The sequence below is a fragment of the Ursus arctos genome, unplaced genomic scaffold (assembly GCF_023065955.2).
Source record: "Ursus arctos isolate Adak ecotype North America unplaced genomic scaffold, UrsArc2.0 scaffold_1, whole genome shotgun sequence".
Lineage (NCBI taxonomy): Eukaryota > Metazoa > Chordata > Mammalia > Carnivora > Ursidae > Ursus > Ursus arctos.
In genome coordinates, this window is record NW_026622763.1 from 51,545,252 (window position 1) to 51,563,883 (window position 18,632).

Genomic DNA, 18,632 nt, shown 5'->3' on the forward strand with positions numbered 1-18,632 from the left:
GTGGCAACGGTCTGGGCAACTCCTCCTCCGGGGGAGGCGATCACCGTGCACTGCTCGGGACAGCTGCCGCCGGCCGCATCCTCTCTCCGCCTCTCTACCCGCTCGGCTTCTTGCCCACCGCTGGCTCGGGCGGGGGGCGGGCCGTGGAGGGGGCAGGGGTGGCGGGGCCAGGCCAGGGCTCCGGGAGGCGGGAGCAGGTGAGCAGCCCGGAGCGGCCTTACGATTGTCTGCGGGGCGGGTTCGGGCAGGGTGGGCATTTAACACTCGTCACGTGAGCGCAGGCGACGTCACCTAGCAACAGCCAATCCCAAGCGCCGGGCCGCGGGGCCACAGGCGCTCGGGTACGCCCGGCCGGGGGGCTGGTGTCACAGGGCGGGCGCTGCGGCTGCTGTGGTTGCGGGCGCAGACAGGCCGCTGCTGAATGTGAGCGGCGAGCCGAGGGATTGGGGAAGGGGCGCGGTGGGGAGTCAGGGCGGCCGGCAGCAGTAGGACTGAAGGCGTGAAGACGGAGACTGGCATTTCGTCTCAGAGGAAGAAGACATGGGGTCTCCCATCCCATTCTGTGTACAGGCGCCAGCCAGTTCCAATGATTCGTATCTTCCTGTCCGAGGTCAGCGTTCATACATTAATCAAAGCGGTGCCGAGAGTCGGGCCAGGGCTAGCTCCGCTTTTCCTCGAAGTGTCTGGCGGTTACTCTTGTCAGTCACTCGGCACTTGACAAAGTCAATTGATTTAAATTATCCATAAAACTCGTATAATAATACCTACTTCCACATACTTCCTAACCAACCCACAGGAATATTAGGCAATTAATTAGATAATGTTTAAACGATTTCTTTCTTGTTACTTGTGAGAAAAGCTATATAAATTCAAAAGTATTATTACTAATGATATATTTGAAACCATTTTTTTCCCTTGTACTTTCCTGATAGGGCGACACTTCGAGCAATTATGTATATTTGGTGGTTAATTGACAGGAGAAAAGCGATCCCGGTTATTTCCTGTCTAGGTTGGAATGCTTGACCAGATGGTCTTCAACGTTCGTTCTAATTCTAAATTCTGTATGTTTACGACAAAGAAGTGGAATAATACTTAGGTGAGAGAGTCGTCTCGATACTAGAAGTCTTGGTAAACTTTCAGAAACAAATAGAAAAAAGTTTTATCTCAAGCACATAACCCTATTTTACAGTTCATTCAGTTTAGGACCCTATTTCGTACTGTCACGGCAATTTCTTCTTTTAAATCTGAATTGGCGACTTCCTCCACATCAGTATTTCCTAGTGGTTGGGGACCGTGGTCCGGAGTTGAGGGACACTCGCCTTTACTGGACTCTCCAAGACCGCGGTTCCCGCGGCAGTGCTTGCCTTGTGGCGCCACCTGCTGGAGGTGTGCATGGTTGCAGCGGGCCCAGTAGACGGTCTAATCACGCTGAGGCGCCAGTCTCTGAAACCCCCCAAAAGAGCAAAATAGTAATTAAAAGCCACAAAATTGTGCTAGTGCGAGCCATCTGAAGCACCCCTTCCTAAAGACATAACATGTCGCTGAAAGAACTTGTTTCAACAGCTGCCTAATGGAAAACAAGTTGATACTTTGAAAAATATGATCTTGGTCTTCTTCCCCAGAAAAAGCAAGTGTGTAATTAAAACTCCAGCATCCACACACAGCTCACTCTCTACGGAATAATGAAGAAGGTAATCCACCCTCAAATCTGCCTGGATTTAGTTCCCAGCCTTCCTTTTGGTTAAGGAAGGCTCTTGATGGAGGCTGGTGAACTAGTGAGAAATGCTTGGGACTGCATTGCTTTGCCGCCGTGCTCAGCCTGCTGCTTTGTGGGCCCCAGTTACAAAGCTAACCTCTAGATATTTAATCAATATTGCCTTTTGGTGTCTTGACTCCAGATTCCGAGTCTTTCTGTCACCACAGTGGTAGCTGCTTTGGTCTGATTTAGAAATTTCCCCCCTGAAAATGTATAAAAGAGACAATTGCCCTGGTTTTGCCTTCTCTCTGCTCCTTTGTTCCCATTCCAAGCATGTCCTCTTGGCTTTTTCATGGTGGCAAGTTTGTTGTATTTTGTTATCTATGAGAACCTTCATTAATAGCCTGAAGTCTAGGTCAGCTGAGATCTGGAGAATGGCATCTTCCTGGAAGGAAATATGGCTCCAGTTTCCCTTTAACTAGAAAACAAGGGACTGTATTTGTATGTGGGAGAAAAGGCCAGAGGCAATGAGCAAGGAGAGAGAGCAAGAGCGAGGGAACCAGAGAAGCAGAACTTAAAACTGCATTTGGAGAATAAAGTAAAGACTTGAAATATTAAATCTGATAACCCAGGCACAAAGCTGGGTTTGCCCAAATGATCTGGTCACCACATCACAATATCCTAATGATTTCCTCATTTTGGTTTAAAGTCAGGGAGACAGTACCCTAGAGGATGGACACATTTGTCCACTATTCAGAGCAGAGGGGCACCCCTCTCCACAGTGATCTGAGCAGGGTGAAGGGGCGTTCAGACCGAGTTTAGGGGAACACTTCATGGCACACTCCCTCCTCGGCCTCAGAGCGCTCTCCTTCCCCTTTTCTGCTTTTGGTTTTCTTGCTCCGTGGAGGCATTCTTTTACTCTGCTGAGAACTAGAGAAGAATGGGGGAAGTAGGGGAGCTCAGTGTTTCTGCTCTGGCCTCCTAGTCCCAGTCTCATCGCTAAGACATTCCCGACGAATCCCGTGCCCATCAGGTTGTTGCTGCTGCGCTTTATCTGGTCACGGAGTCCCACCGTGTCCTCCCATGATAGCCTCGAGGTAACCCTTAGCAGATATGGACAGAATCATCATTTCCATTCTACAGAGGAACACTGAAGGTCGATGGTAGAAAGGACATTCTCTGAGTCAGGTACCCCTCCTTTCTCTGTTGCTGTAGCACAAATCACAGGGTATTTACTCTAAGCCTTGGTAAACTAGCTGGAGAACAGGTTTGCGACGCCTTGTTTTCAGCCCCTGACCTACCGCTGGCCTGGGCTTCCCCAGGCAGGGCTGGGCACTGCCTCCCCTCTACCATTGGGCATCCTCCATTACACTGAGGGATTCAGTGGGGGAGAGGATGCCCCCTGTGGGGAGGGAGCGAGGGGTAGGCAGGTGGGGTGCCTTTCATGCACAGAGGGATAGGCTCATTTACACTAGCCTACTCTCCTGGGGGGAGGGGGTGTCACATGCACTCTTGCGGGACTGCCCCTTGTCCCCACTTTGCACTTTCCCGGGGACTTGGTTTCTGGCCATTGGTCCTAGAGGCATTCTTTTGTGTTTTCGTCCCCCTAGTAGCTCTAGGAATCTGAGCTTTTGAATCTCTTTTGGGTTCCTTCTAGAACTCAAAGATGTTGGGAGAGGTTAGAAGTTTATAAGAGCCTCCCATCTCCACCTTTCCAGGACCATACTGGCCTGCTCTTGTCCCTTCCTCATTGGCCATTGTGTCTTCTTGGGGACAACTTTTGCCCAATCCTTTCACATTGCTAGTGTTCTCAACTTGCTCCCAGGATCCCCAATCCCTAACAGAACCTCCAGGGATTTGGGGTGCAGTCAGCTTCCTCCCAGCCCCTTTGGCCCTTCTTAAGCAGATGGCGTCTCTGACTCCGGGGTCTGCGTACTTGGACCCCTTTTTTTTTCTTGTGTAAACTCCGCAAGAGGGCGTAATGGAAACACACCCACTGTTGATGTGGGGACCTCGAGAAAACTTTCTGGGACACCCAGCAGAGTCATCATTCAAACTCAGGTCTGGGCAAGGCTGCTGGCACTTCGCGCTGGATTTTTGGACTGGGGCTCATGGGGGAAGGCCGCACTACCCCATTTTTCCTGGGCCAGGTGCTTTGAGCGCCATGGGGCAGGTGGGAAGGGGGTACTGACAGTTTCCAACGCACCCCTCCAGCCCCAGGAGCCCACTGGAAGGAGAGTTTTCTCCCAGGGACTAGCAGGAGCGCGGGCATTGAGCGGGAGAGATCGATGGGCGGCCCTGGGAAGATCCTGAAACAGATTCCAGGGTCAACCGTGAGGGACTGAGGGCTGAAGGCAGGCGCCGCCTGGCCCTGCTCTTCAACCCGAGACCCTGCTGTTTCCGCTGCTGCCGAGGAATACCTTTCCATCTGCTAGTGTGAGTAAACCAAAAGGACTTGAATGGGAATAAGGCGATACTCGATGTTCACAGCCATGGGCTTTCCGAGGGAAGTTATAGTGCTGAATTTTTAGTTCAGCGTGCTTCTAGAATTTTCAGACCCAATTTAGCCTCTGCCTTCTCGGTCTTACCGGCCCCCCTCCCCCCGCCCAGGCTCATTTCACTTTATAGACTACTCAAAGGTTAAAGAGAACAAAAGCTAGGGTTCCTGGCCCTTGAGGGTACTCAGCATGGGTCGAGACTCTGAGGTGCTAAGCCGGTGGCCTCACCTTTGAGTCCGAGCTCACAGGCCTGGTTACTAAGAGCTCAGGTGGGCAAGCAGCAGTGGGAGAGGGAAACGCATACTCCTTCGTTGGTTAAAAGCTGCCAGACCCCGGTGTCCAGGTGGTGAGGGCCACGAACACTGACGGAATAAGTTACAACCCCCACCCCGCCCCAGGACAAACACTGAGACCGCCGGCATGGGCACTCTGCACTTAGAGCAGCACTTACTTTGCGTAAGGGACAGGGAGGTGTGCAAATGGCTCACCGCAAGATTCCTCCTCCAACCTGGGAGAAAACAATCCCCGACCTTCTCCACCCCTACTCCCAGCCTCAGCTCCCCGCACTGGTTGCACCGCCCGACGCCCCAGGGAACCTTTGGGCGCCAGCCCGCCAGGTGCGGGGCGCTCCCGGGCTGCGTCCAGGAGCCGGGAAGGGAGCACGGCTTCGTGCTGGAACCTTCTGTCCTCGCGTGTGGCTCCAGGCTGTCAGGTTGAAACCTCAGCCCCTCCCAAAAGAGCGGAGGAGGGTGAAACCTCACCGCCTGAGGCTCACAGCGCTCGGTTGTCAGTTATGGCACACTTCTGGAACTTTCAGAACCAAATTTTCCTTTTGCCTTCCAGGTCTTAGATCCTAGTCAGGTCCCTTTTACTTTGTCTGTTGAGTGGTTAAAGCGTGCGGGGGCGCGCACTCCTATCCACACACAAACCCCACCAAACGGGGAGAACTTGTAAGGAACGCTTTGAAACTTTTGGGTACACGGATTCCTTTCTCTCCACTCCCTTTCCCCTCCCCCTACCCCGCCCCATGCTACTTCTTCACCCACTAGAGTTGGGCCAATTCATAGGCTTGCAAAGAGGATGTGTTCACGCGTGGAGTAGGAGCCAGATTCCGCTGAGGTGAACCACTGGTTTCTGTCTGGCCTTTGGAAAAGGACTTAATTTTTCTGTGCTTCATTGTTTGCCTCTGTAGAATGCTGGTAATAATAACAGTACCCCCATCATGGGATTACTGCCTGGGAACATACCATTACATGTTTTCTTGACTGCTGCCTCATTTATCTGGAGAACTCAGCATTCTCTGACCTGGACTCCACAGGTGTTAAGAGGCCAAGGCAAGGGTGTTTGCTCACTTTCTTCTCCAGTGAGAGAAAGCCTTCTCCAGGCGCTGAGAGCAGATGTGGCCTCCAGGCTCCAGTGGACCAGAGCTAGCAGGGGATCCGGGCCTGGGGCGGGGGCGGGGGGGCGGGGAGAGGGGAGAGGGCGGCAATGCGTGGTCCAGGCGCTTTGGGAAGAGGTCAGGTGCTGGTGAGGCTGCCTGCAGCACTGAATTTAGGAAAGGTTCTAAAGTAGCTTCTAACCCATGCAGCAGTGCCCTAACCTCTTGCAGTCCGCTGGGCAGAGTGCCACTATGTGAGGTCTTGGGCGGTTTCCACGTGCGGCATACCCAGGCTGCTTCTGCTCACCTCTCTGAAAATGCAGAGGGGGTAGGGGTGGGGAGGAGCCCTGCAAATTATTCATAGGAAATTGTCCCTCTGGTTAGCTATCCCTGGCTCCTTGCATCCTTTTTTTAATTAAAAAAATATTGTTAAAAAATTGCAAAGTAATGCAGAGTGGTTGTTAGAGAATCAAAGAGTATTAGAAGTATAGTAGAGTGGTTAAAAGTAGAGACTCTAGGCTTAAATCCTAACTTGGCCATTTGTTAGCTGTATGATCTTGGGAAAATTTACTGCTCTGTGCCTCAATTTAATGTTTAATCAGAGTAAAACTTCATGATTTGAACTAGTAATGGATACTTGTGGACCAAGTGCTGCCTCTAGAAATCTGATTTTTGGGAGAACACAGCTAGACCACCATTTCCCAGCTTCCCTTGCAGTTAGGTATTAATGATGTGATTCAGTTCGAGGCAATGAATGGAACTTGAGCGGAAGTCATGTGTGCCACTCCTAGGATGGAACCTTTAACACAGCATTGAGACTCCTCCCTGATCTTTTTCCCCATCCACTGGAGGGAACCAGCCCCAGCTATGCGGATGATGTGGCCCTAGGGAGTCACTTAGGGGAATCTCCAACACTTGTCTTGGAAGGTTACCGGACCAAGAAATAAACTTCTGATATTTTAAGCTACTGAATTTTGGTATCTATATTTAAAAAAAAACAAATGCTTTCTTTGGAGTCACCTAATAGAATGCTTAACTTGGGACTGCAGCAAATTCTATCATGGCCTTGCATCATCACATTGGAGATACATAAGCTTAACTACTAAAACTAATATGACCTTCGAGTCAGAAGATGATGACTTTGTCAGCAAAGCATAGAAAAAAATCCAGAATGTCTTTTGTCTGTGAAAATCAGACTTTCTATTGGGAGGTGAGCATAGAACTCAAATGATTTGATTCCTAGGTGCATTCAGCCCATGGATAGAAATAGGTTTTAGCACAGCTGGTGGTTGTCATTAGGAACACAAATCTTTTTTTTTTTTCAAGATTTTATTTATTTATTTATTTATTTATTTATTTATTTATTTATTTTCAAAGATTTTATTTATTTATTTGACAGAGAGAGACAGCCAGCAAGAGAGGGAACACAAGCAGGGGAAGTGGGAGAGGAAGAAGCAGCCTCCCAGCAGAGAAGCCTGATGTGGGGCTCGATCCCAGAACGCCAGGATCACGCCCTGGGCTGAAGGCAGATGCTTAAAGACTGAGCCACCCAGGCGCCCCCAAGATTTTATTTATTTATTTGACATAGAGAGAGAGGGAGTACACAAGCAGGGGGAGTAGGAGAGGGAGAAGCAGGCTCTGCACTGAGCAGGGAGCCCAATGGGGGCTTGATCCCAGGACCCCAGGACCATGACTGGAGCCGAAGGCAAACGCCTAATGAACTGAGCCACCCAGGTGCCCCAGGAACACAAGTCTTGAAATGATCGTTAGTGAGGTTCTGGCAGGTCTAAGCCCAAATCATATGTATTTCCTAAAAGGTGACATGTTGCAGAGGTTTGTCACCTGGCCATGTGGGGCGCTCCCTTCCATGTCAGTGTCACTCTTGCCTTAGGACACATGCTTATTATGCTTAGAGTTGTCACGAGGGGATAAGCCCACTTCCTACTATAGTCTGTACCCGTACCTAAACTAGTCTGTACCCGTACCTAATAGGATGAGCCAAGGTAAAGGCAATATAAAGGCTAAAAGTACTAATAATGAAATAATTTAAAATAGAAACACAAAACAAAACAGTAGATTTCCCACTAACAGGGCCCAGATAGCTGTCCTAATACTTTGAAGAAAGTATACAAATACAAGTGAAAGGACTTTGGGATGTTGTTTTGGATGATTTCAAGACATTATTTTTTGCTTATTTTCCAGTCCTCAGCTATATTCTCCTGGCCCATGTCACCACACAGCTAAGTTCTAGATTGATAATGTGCTTTGGTTCCATTTAGAGCTGAGCACAAATTATCTCCACCTTCCAGAAAAGATAGACCACTAAGGAGCCATGCCAACCAAGACTGTTGCCGTGTATAAGACTTCGACGACACCCAGTGGTCATTCACGGTCTTCATCAACATCATCCTAATTCAGAGTAGAGCCAACACGTTGTACATGTTAGTACAAGGAAAGTGTTGTTTGTTTATTAAATAAAACAAAACAGAACTTCATTATAACATAAATATCCAAACCCTGACACTCTCCACAAAGGGAGACATCTTGTGAAAGAAGTGGCAGCTAGGGGCGCCTGGGTGGCACAGCGGTTAAGCGTCTGCCTTCGGCTCAGGGTGTGATCCCCGTGTTATGGGATTGAGCCCCACATCAGGCTCCTCCGCTATGAGCCTGCTTCTTCCTCTCCCACTCCCCCTGCTTGTGTTCCCTCTCTTGCTGGCTGTCTCTCTCTGTCTAATAAATAAATAAATAAATCTTTAAAAAAAAAAGTGGCAGCTAGACTTCACAGCCTCAACTGTTGTGTCTTAACAGTTACCTTGAGCATTTCTCCCTATGTAATTATCTGCCCCAGCTGAGCTCAGTGGAGGATTCCAGTACACTCTTTTCCATTACACTTTTGGTACTTTGACCATCTGGCCTTCTTAGGATCATAACCCAAAGAACAGCTAGGGGGATTCTGAGATGTTTAAACAAGGTTTTACTAAAGTTTTGGGATAGCAAAAGGGAAAACAAACTTCAAAAGGAACCCAGAGCCAGAAAAGCAAATGCTCTAAACTCTATTAGTATAGACCATGGGTATCCTGAGTGCCAGATCCTCATCACCTGTGAGTGACCGAATGAAAAGAGACTTGAAGGATCAATTAGAGTTAGCTGGGTTAAAAGGAGAGAGAAGAGCATTACAGGAAGAAAGAGTAGCATGTGCAGAGTTCAGAGTCTGAAAGACACATTTGAAGACCTGGAAGAAGGCCAGCTGAGTTGACCCACAGTGAGTGAGAAGAGTCTACAAGACAGGGGTGCAAGGTAGGCAGGTGCTAGATCATGGGACCTAATAGGGTTTTGGGATAAGAACAATGGTAAAATCGAAAGGTTTAAAACATTAAAAAAAATTAAATTTCTTGTATTGAGATAATCATAAATTGACATGCAGTCGTAAGAAATAATGGAAAAACATCTTTTGTACTTTACTAGTTTTTTTAAAAAGATTTTATTTATTTATTTATTTATTTGAGAGCGAGAGTGTGTGCACTCACAAGCAGGGAGGGGGGCAGAGGGAGAGGGAGAAGCAGCCTCCCCACCTGAGCAGGGCTCCCAACACAGGGCTCGATCCCAGGACCCGAGATCACAACCTGAGCGGAAGACGGACACTTAACCCACCCAGGCGCTCCACGCTCAGTTTTCCCCAATGGCAATGTTTTAAAAAGTCATAGTATAAATCACAGCCAGGAGATTGACATTGATACAGTCAAGATGCTGACTATTTCTATCACCACAGATTCTTTGTGCTGCGCTTTCAAAACCACATCCACTTAGCTCCCACTCCACCGTCCCCTTGCCCCAGCAACCACTAATCTGTTCTCCATTCCTATAATGTTTGTCATTTCAGTAATGTTATATAAATGGAATCACATGATATGAAAGATTTTGGGATTGGCTTTTTTCTCTCAGCACAATTCTCTGGAGCTTCTTCTAGATTGTGTGTATCAGTAGTTTAATCCTTTTTTTTTTAATTGCTGAGTAGTAGTCCATGCCATATTTGTACCAGACTTTGTTTAGCCACTCACCTGCTGAAGGACATCTGCGTTGTCAGATCTTGGATATTATGAGTGAAGTTGCTGTGAACATCTATGTATAGGTTTTTGTGTTAACATAAGTCTTTGTTTCTCTGGAATATATACTCAGGAGTGCAGTTGATGGGTCACAGGGTAGTTATATTTTTTTACGTGGGTTTTTTTTTTTTTTGAGATTTTATTTATTTATTTGACAGAGAGAGAGTACAAGCAGGAGGAATGGCAGGCAGAGGGAGAAGTAGACTGCAGGCTGAGCAAGGAGCCCAATGTGGGGCTCGATCCCAGACCCTGGGACCATGACCTTGAGCTGAAGGTAGGTGCTTTAACTGACTGAGCCACCCAGGTGCCTGGTGATATGGTAGTTATATGTTTAATTTTAAAAGTAACTTTCTGGTATGAGCTGCATTCTGCCCCCAATCCAAATTCATATGTTGAAGCCCCAATCCCCAGTATCAGAAAATGTTAATGTACTAGGAAATTGGGCATTTAAAGTGGTAATTAAATTAAAATGAGGTTATCATGGTGAGCCCTAATCCAATATCACCGTATCCCTATAAAAAGAGGAGATTAGGACACACACACACACACACACACACACACACACACACACAGAGGGAAGAGATGGCTATTTGTAAGCCAGGAAAGAGGCCTTAGAAGAAACAACTGTGTGATGGAGATGTTGGCCAACATGGGGCCGGGGGTAGTCATTTTGCAATAGGTATCAAATCAACACATTGTATATGTTTAATTTACACAGTGTTGTATGTCAATTATATCTCAATAAAGCTGTGAAAAAAAAAAAAGAAACCAATTTTACCCTCACCTTGATCTCAGACTCCTAGCCTCTGGAATTGTAAGAAAATAAATTTCTGTTGTTTAAGCCACTCAGTCTGTGATGCTTTGTGATGGCAGCCCTGGCGAACTAATACACTGCCGGGCTGTTTGCCAGAGTGCCTGTGCCATCTCGTGTTCTCACCAGCAAGGTACAAATCTGGTTTCTCGGCATCCTCACCAGCATTTCCTGCTGCCATTTTTTAAAAATGTTAGCCACTCTGATGGGTGTATAGTGGTATCTCTTTGTGGTTTTAGTTCCCATATTCCTAACAGCGAAGGATGTTGGACATCTTTTCACGGGCTTATTTGCTACACGCACATCTTTTTTGGTGAAATGTCTCTTCGCATCTTTTGCCCATATTCTAACTGGATTGTTTTCATTTTTTGCTGTTGAATTTTGAGAGTCTTTGTTGGACGTGTTATTTGCAAATATTTTCTCCCATTGTGGCTTGTCTTTTCATCTTCTTCTTCTTCTTCTTCTTCTTTTTTTTTTTTTTTTTTCCCTCTCCTCCCCCTGGAAAGAGCAGCCGGCACCGGGCCGTCTTTTCATCTTCTTAACAGGGTCTTTCCCACAGTTTTTTTGTTTTTGTTTTTTTGCCCCCTCTCTTCTCTTTCTTTTTTAAAAAGAACATTTTGTTGTCTGGAGAATGGACTGTAGAAGGGATGAGAATGGATGTGGGGAGATAAGCTAGGTAATTTTTTCCCTATAGTTTAGGTGCTGTGTGATGGCGGCTTAATCTAGGCGGAGAGAGGGAAAATGTTGAGAAGTGAGTGGATTCCAGAAATATTTGGGCAGTAGAATTAATAGAATTTGGTGAGGGCGAAGAAGAAGGAGGTTTCAAGGCTGACTCCTAGGTCTTTGGCATAAAGAACTGAATGGATGGTGGTACTCTTTATCAAGACAGAGGACCTTGGAGCTGGGGAGAACAGTATGAATTTCACTTTTTAAATACAGATTTATTGGAATACAGTCATACCCTTTTTATTAAAATGTATTTGACATATAATGTGTACATTTAAGGTGTATAACATGTTGATTTGACACATTATTTATTGTAATATGATTACCATTTTAGCAATAGTTATCACCTTCATCATGTCACATAATGATCAACTCTGAGTTTAGTTTTAAACATGCTGACTTTGAGGTATCTCTATCAGTTAGCTATAACAAACTACCCCAAAAGTTGTTAGCTTCAAACAATAAACATTTATTATTGTTTATAAGTCTAGGAGTCAGGTGATTGGGGCCAGGTTCAGCTGATCTTGCATAAGCTTGCTCATGTGTCTGTGTAGGGCTGAGTGGTCAGTTGGAAGCTGGCTTGTCTGGAATGGCTTACTCACATGACTGGCAGCTGGGGCAAGCAGAGTGACTGGGCCACATGTCTCTCATCATCCAGGAGGCTGACCTGTGCTTGTTCATATAGCAGTGGCAGGGTTCTGAGAAAGAGGAAAACCTCACTATGCCTCTTGAGATCTAAGCTTGGGATTTGCACACTGTTATTTCCACTGCATTCTGTTGGCCAAAGTCACAAGACCAGCCCAGATTCAAAAGGGAAAGTAGAATTAGCATGACCAATTCATCCTGGTTTGTTCATGACTTTTCTGGTTTTAGCACTCTAAGCCCTGTGTCCCAGGAAACTCCTCAGTTCTGGGCAAATTGGAATGACTGGTCACCCTGAGTAAATTCCACCCTGTGGTAGGAAGAACTACAAAGTCACATTGCAAAGGACATGGTTATAGGAAGGGATAAAGAATTGGGACACTTTTGCAATCCGTCTACCACAATGCCTATGAGATATACGAGCAGAAATATCAGGTATCATTTGGCTCTTGGAAGAGAGGTAAGGCCTGCAGATAAATTTGGCATATAATTGTGTGTGTGTATGTGTGTGTGTGTGTGTGTGTGATTATCTAATATTTATTGAGTGATTGAATGACAGATACTAATGCAATAAATTACTTAATTTTAATCCTTACAAACTACTAGGAAAATATAATGTTCATTTTCTTTTTTTAATTTCAATTTTATTTTTTTAGAAGATATTATTTATTCATTTGACACAGAGAGAGAGAGTACAAGCAGGGGGAGCAGAAGGCAGAGGAAGAGAGAGAAGCAGGCTCCCTGCTGAGCAAAGAGCCCGACATAGGGCTCGATCCCAGGGCCCTGAGATCATGTCCCGAGCCAAACGCAGATGCTTAACCAACTGAGCCGCCCAGGCACCTCTGTCCTTTTTCATTTTACAAATGGAAATAGGAGTTCAAAGTTTCTCAAGATGAAAGGAAAACAAAGTAAAAGGAAACTGATAGTCAGGGATAGGAATAGAAAAACTACCAAAAGCTGATAGATATTGGGGTGCCTGGGTGGCTCAGTCGGTTAAGCATCTGCCTTCAGTTTAGGCCATGATCCCAGGTTTCTGGGATCAAGCCCCGAGGTGGGCTCCCTGCTCTGTGGGAGGCCTGTTTCTCCCTCCCCCTCTGCCTACAGCTCCCCTGCTGTGCTTTCTCTCTGTCAAATAAATACATAAAATCTTAAAAGAAAAGAAAAGAAAACTCAAATCATTATATTAAAAAAAAAAAGCTGATAGATACCATCAAACACAGCTAATTGACATGGGGAGAATGTCCCAACACAGTTTGATTAGGCCCTGATGGATCTGGTAAATTGTTAATATTCAGAATAATGAGTCTTGAGTAATTCAGAGAAAAATATGTTCAGCATGCATTTCTAATTTAATTCCATTGTGGTCAGAAAACATACTCTGTAGGATTCTAGTCTTTTGAGGTTTATTGAGACTTGTTTTATGGCCCATGTATGGTCTGTTTCTGTGAGTGTGATTTATGTGCTTGAGAAAACACACATTCTGTAGTCGTTGAGTAAATGTTCTAAAATTCCAATTAAGGTGGCTGATAGAATTGTTGAGAACTTCTATGTTTTTACTTTTTTTTGGTCTCATTTTGATAATTACTGAGAGAAGGGTGTGAAAATCTTTAATAATGATTGCTATTGGTTATATACCTATGTTTCTGGTAATACTCTGTCTTAAAGACTACCAAATAGGATAGTAATAAAGGCAGTTCAGCTCTTTTTATGATTATTGTTTGTAGGGTATTTTCCTTTTACATTTTTAAAAAACTTGTTTTTTTTTTTTTTTTTTTTTGGAGAGGGAAGTGCACATGTGTGTGCTAGCAGGGTAGCAGGGAGTTGGAGGGGCAGAGGGAGAGGAAGAGAGAGAATTCAGAGCAGGCTCCATGCCCAGCATGGAGCCCATCACAGGGTTTGATCCCACAACCCCAAGATCATGACTTGAGTGGAAATCAAGAGTCTGATGCCCAACTGACTGAACCACCCAGATGCCCCAAACCTACGTCTTTATATTAGAAGTGCCATATCAGTGAGACAGGAGACAAACTATATAGTAATTTCAACCAGGAAAGTTTAATATAAAGAATTTTTAAGTAAAATTGGGGATTGGGAAAATGAGAAATCAACTAATAAGAAGTGAACAAAATTCTAAAGAATATAAGAACAGCAGATGTTAGTGTCAGCCACTAGCCTTAAGGCTGAGATAGGGTGCCCAAGGAAGAGCTTCTCCCTCCTCCTAATAATTCCCACCCACTTGCCAAAGCTGAGGGCTAGACTTCGTTGGAGAGTGTGGAGCCATGGCTTACAGAATGGCCATGAAATCAGTGTGGTGCTGCATTGACAGAACTTGCTGGAAATCTACTCTCTGGAAATTGCCAGAAACTTGCCCTCTGGGGTGTTGAGGAAAGTTATTCATGCAGCAGGTATCTCGCTGGCAGTAATTTCTGCTATGAAACTGCCCAGGAAGTCCTGGAAAAGCTGCTGGTTGCTGTGTGCTGCTGACCACTGTGCATTGCAAAAACTGGGCCCTAGAGAAGTTGATAGTGCTGGGTATCTGCTGAGAAAGCACTCTAACCAGGAAGGAAAATCCTCTTTTCCTGCACTGTTTCTGCAAAGCTTAATATTGTGCCAGGTGGCAAAGAGAAGATATTTAAAAGGCCTAGCTCCATTTGTACAGAGCCTGCAATAAAATATGAATATGGGGCTGGGAGGCAATATATTGATAATTGGTACAAATGTGTCTCTTGTAGGAAGCATATAGTTGGGTCTTACTTTTTTGTTTGAGTCTGATAATCTCTGCCTTCTAATTGGAGTATTTGGTTCATTTATTTTTAATATAAATTATTGATAGATTTAGATTTAAGTCTATCCTTTTACAATTTTTTCCCTATTGGTTCTATGAGTTTAAAAAGTTTTTGTTATTGTTCTCTGTTTTTATTTTTTCACTTTTTAAAAAATAAGTTCTACACCCAACGTGGAGCTTGAACTTATGACCCTGAAATCAAGAGTTGCATACCCTACTGACTAAGCCAGCCAGGGACCCCCCTCACTGTGTTCTGGTAAGTCAATTGGGCATTTTTTGGAATTTCATTTTATTTTTTATATTGGCTTTTAGTTATTTTTCTTTAAAGTTTTGTTTCAAATGGTTGCTGTGGGGATTACAATATAAATCCTTAAGTTTTTAGCGTCTACTTAGAGTTATGGTACCAGTTCACATAAAATGTAAACATTTTGCAACCATACAGTTTCACTGACCCCAATCCTTTATGCCAGAGGTCGACAAAATGTGGCTTTTAGGCCAAATCTTGCCCTGTACCTGCTTTTGTTTAATTGCAGTACAACTATACCCATTCATTTACATGTTGTCTATGTCTGCTTTCATATGATGATGGCAGAGTTGAGTAGTTGCAACAGAGACCACATGGTTTATAGAACTTAAAATATTCCCCATCTGGACCCCTTATAGAGAAAGTTTGTTGCTTCTTGCTTTATGCTATAGTTGTCATATGCATTATTATAAATATGCTATAAATACCACAATACTTTGATATAATTTTTCTTTAAATAGTCAGATGTACTTAAATAAATTAAGAGAAAAAATAAGTCTTTTATATTTATCCACATATTTATTCTTTCTGGTGCTCTCTATTTCTCCTTAAAGATCTGAATTTCCATCTGGTATTATTTGTCTTCCACCTGAATTTTCTTCATTAGCATTCCTTGTGGTATAGTTCTATTGGTGAATTCTTTTAGTTGTCATTTATATGAAAACATTTCTATTTCCTTTCATTCTTGTAGGATATTTTGGCTGGATATAGAATTTCGAATTGGAAGGTTTTTTGTTTTTTTTTTTAAAGATTTTATTTATTTGAGAGAGAGGAGAGCATGAGCGAGGAGGGGGCAGAGGGAGAGGGAGAAAGAATCTGAAGCGGTCTTCATACTGAGTGCAGAGCCCCATATGAAGCTCGGTCCCACTACCTTGAGATCATGACCTGAGCTAAAACCAAGAGTCGGGAGCTTAACAGACTGAGCCACCAAGGTGCCCCTTGAGTTGGAAGTTTTTTTTATTCTTTAGACACTTTAAAGGTGTTGCATCACTACCTTCTGGCCTCCATTGTTTCAGATGAGAAGTTAGCTATTAAATATATCATTGTAGTAATGAGTCATTTTTCTCTGGCTGCTTTATTATTTATTTATTTATTTTTTGTAAGATCTTATTTATTCATTCGAGACAGAGAGATACAGAGAGAGAGCATGAGTAGGGGAAAAGGCAGAGGGAGAGGGAGAAGCAGGTTCCCTGCTGGGCTGGGAGCCCCAGGTGGGACTTGAACCCAGGACCTGAAGATCATGGCTTGAGCTGAAGGCAAACGCTCGACCGTCTGAGCCACCCTGGCACCCTCTGTGGCTGCTTTAAACATTCTTCTCTTTATCTTTGATTTTTAGTAGTTTGCTATGCCTAGGTGTGTTTTTATTTCTCCTGCGTGGGTTTTGCTCAATCTTCCTGAATCTTCTTGCATTTATGTCTTTCACCAAATTAGGGAACTTTGAAGCCATTATTTCTGACAGTTTTGGCTTCTTTCTCTCTTTTTGGTCATTCTGGAGTTCTCATTATGTGTATGTGAGATTGTGTGATATTATTTTCAGGTGTCTGAGACTCTTCAATTTTCTTCTCTATGCTTTTCAATCTGAATAATTTCCAGTTTCTGGACTCTTCTGCCATTTCAATCTGTCCATTAAGTGCAGTTTTTATTTCCTATACATATTTTTTTCAGTGCTACAATTTCTATTTGGTACCTTTCTATAGTTTTGTTTCTTTGCTTAGATTTTCTATTTATTCATCTAGTGTTTATTGGTCTTTCCTGATTGCAGCTCATTTATTGGTTGCAACTTATTTTTGGGGTTGTGATATGAAATTGGAAGTTGTGCCTAGCATTAAAAGATTAAAAAAAAAAGAATGAAAATGCAATATGCACAGTGAAGACCTTATTTCGTGGAAAATTTATGCGTGTCTGTGTGTGTGTGTGTGTGTGTGTGTGTTTAGTTACTACGTAAAATGGTTTCCTTATTGTGATTATGGTCTAAATGTTTGAAAGCCACCAGCCAGAAGGCACATATGGAGTGGCATTTATTTCAGAAGAAAGACCTCAAGTTCTTAGAGCCAGAGTTTCCCTGAGAGAAACAAATGTATGTACAGATGTGTATGGAGGATAGAAGCACTTGGTTGCTCTTTGCTGAATCTTGGCTCTCTGCCTCAGAATCTCTAGGACTCTTGTTAAACCATTAAAGTGGTGCTTCTTGGACCTGGCTCAGCGGTTCCCAGGGCAGAGGAGAGATCTACTTTTAACTGGTTCCCTGAGGTGATCCTTAGGCAAAGGAAAGTTTGAGAACAGAGGTCTGTCTACACTCGAAATTAGCATCTGAGAATGAAATAGTAATGGCTACCATTCACTGAGCTTTGTCTTAGAGAACTGAAACCAGAGAGATTAAGCAATCCATCTGAGGTCACACAGCTTGGAAGTGATAGACCTGAGACTCCAGCGTGGACTGTCTGACCCAAAGCCCTAGCTCTGAACCACCGAGTGGAGCAGTCGAAGACACCGCGTCTGCAAAGAGGCAGGGAAGTCGATTACCAAGGCCTGGCTTAGCTGGGTTCCACTCTGTTAGCTGTGTGACCTCAAGCAGATTTTACAGGTTGTCCAGGCTTTGATTTTCTTCTCTGTATAATGAGGGTCTAATGACACTTCCCTGTCAGGTTTTTGAGGGGTGTGGACTGCATTACATGCTGGGCCAGTGTTATTAATATCTGTGTCCTGTTCTTTTATCATGCTCTGTCCTTTTCTCAAACTGGGTCTGTAATGAGAGGTGCTGGGGAGATGAGAGGCCCTTTTGCAGCCAAACTGGGGGAGAGAGGACCTGGAGGGCTAGGAGGGGCATGCTCTGAGAATGTAAGCCAATTCCGGGGGCTGGCAGGCACGGACAGGAGAATGCGGAGGGCCTGTTCGGGCCTGGGAAAGGCTGCTGGGATGAGCTGCAGAAGGCCTTCTCGAGGTTTCCTGAGCCAGTGATCTTCATGGGATCAAGGGAGTCTGCTTTTGACTTGGGCCAAGTGCATCGCTCAAGCCGAGGGGTTCCATTTCCTCACTGGGGTGTTCTGAGGGTTTATATCCTGAAGTATATCAATCGTTTCAAGTGAAGTTGTTGTAAAAGGAGGGCAAAGCATCATTTGATTACTTAATTTTCATGTTTACATAGCATTGGTTTTAAAGTAGTAAGAATCTAAATTCCAAATGTGGTTATAAAATCAGCCTCCACTTAAATTCGTAAGTGCATTTTAATGAAGCTTAATTTTAAAGCATACATTTGCATATTGGAATTTGCTTGAGCCAACTTTTAGAGTATGATCTCCAGAGCACTAGTTTTCTAATATTTTGAGAATGTCACAATTCGTTCTGATTGCTTTTTATGGCCTGTAAACCTTAGCTCAATTGGTGTAAAGCTTAGCAAAATGGAGAGGATCCAAGTTAAACATTAGTTATAATACAGCACTTTTAAAAGTCGTTCTTAGAATGCTCTTGGAATACCTTCGAACCCAGTGTCACCATTTTAGAATAGTGTGTTAAACATACTTATTCTACAGCTCATCTGTATTTAAATCAATACGCAGGAGACTTTAAAATAGCATATGATAATTTGCCCAGTGAGAAATAGATGGCTTCCATTTTCAACTGATACCTTCATGCAAAAATTACGCTGTATTAATACACTTATTACAAGTCTAATAATTCCAGACAGACTT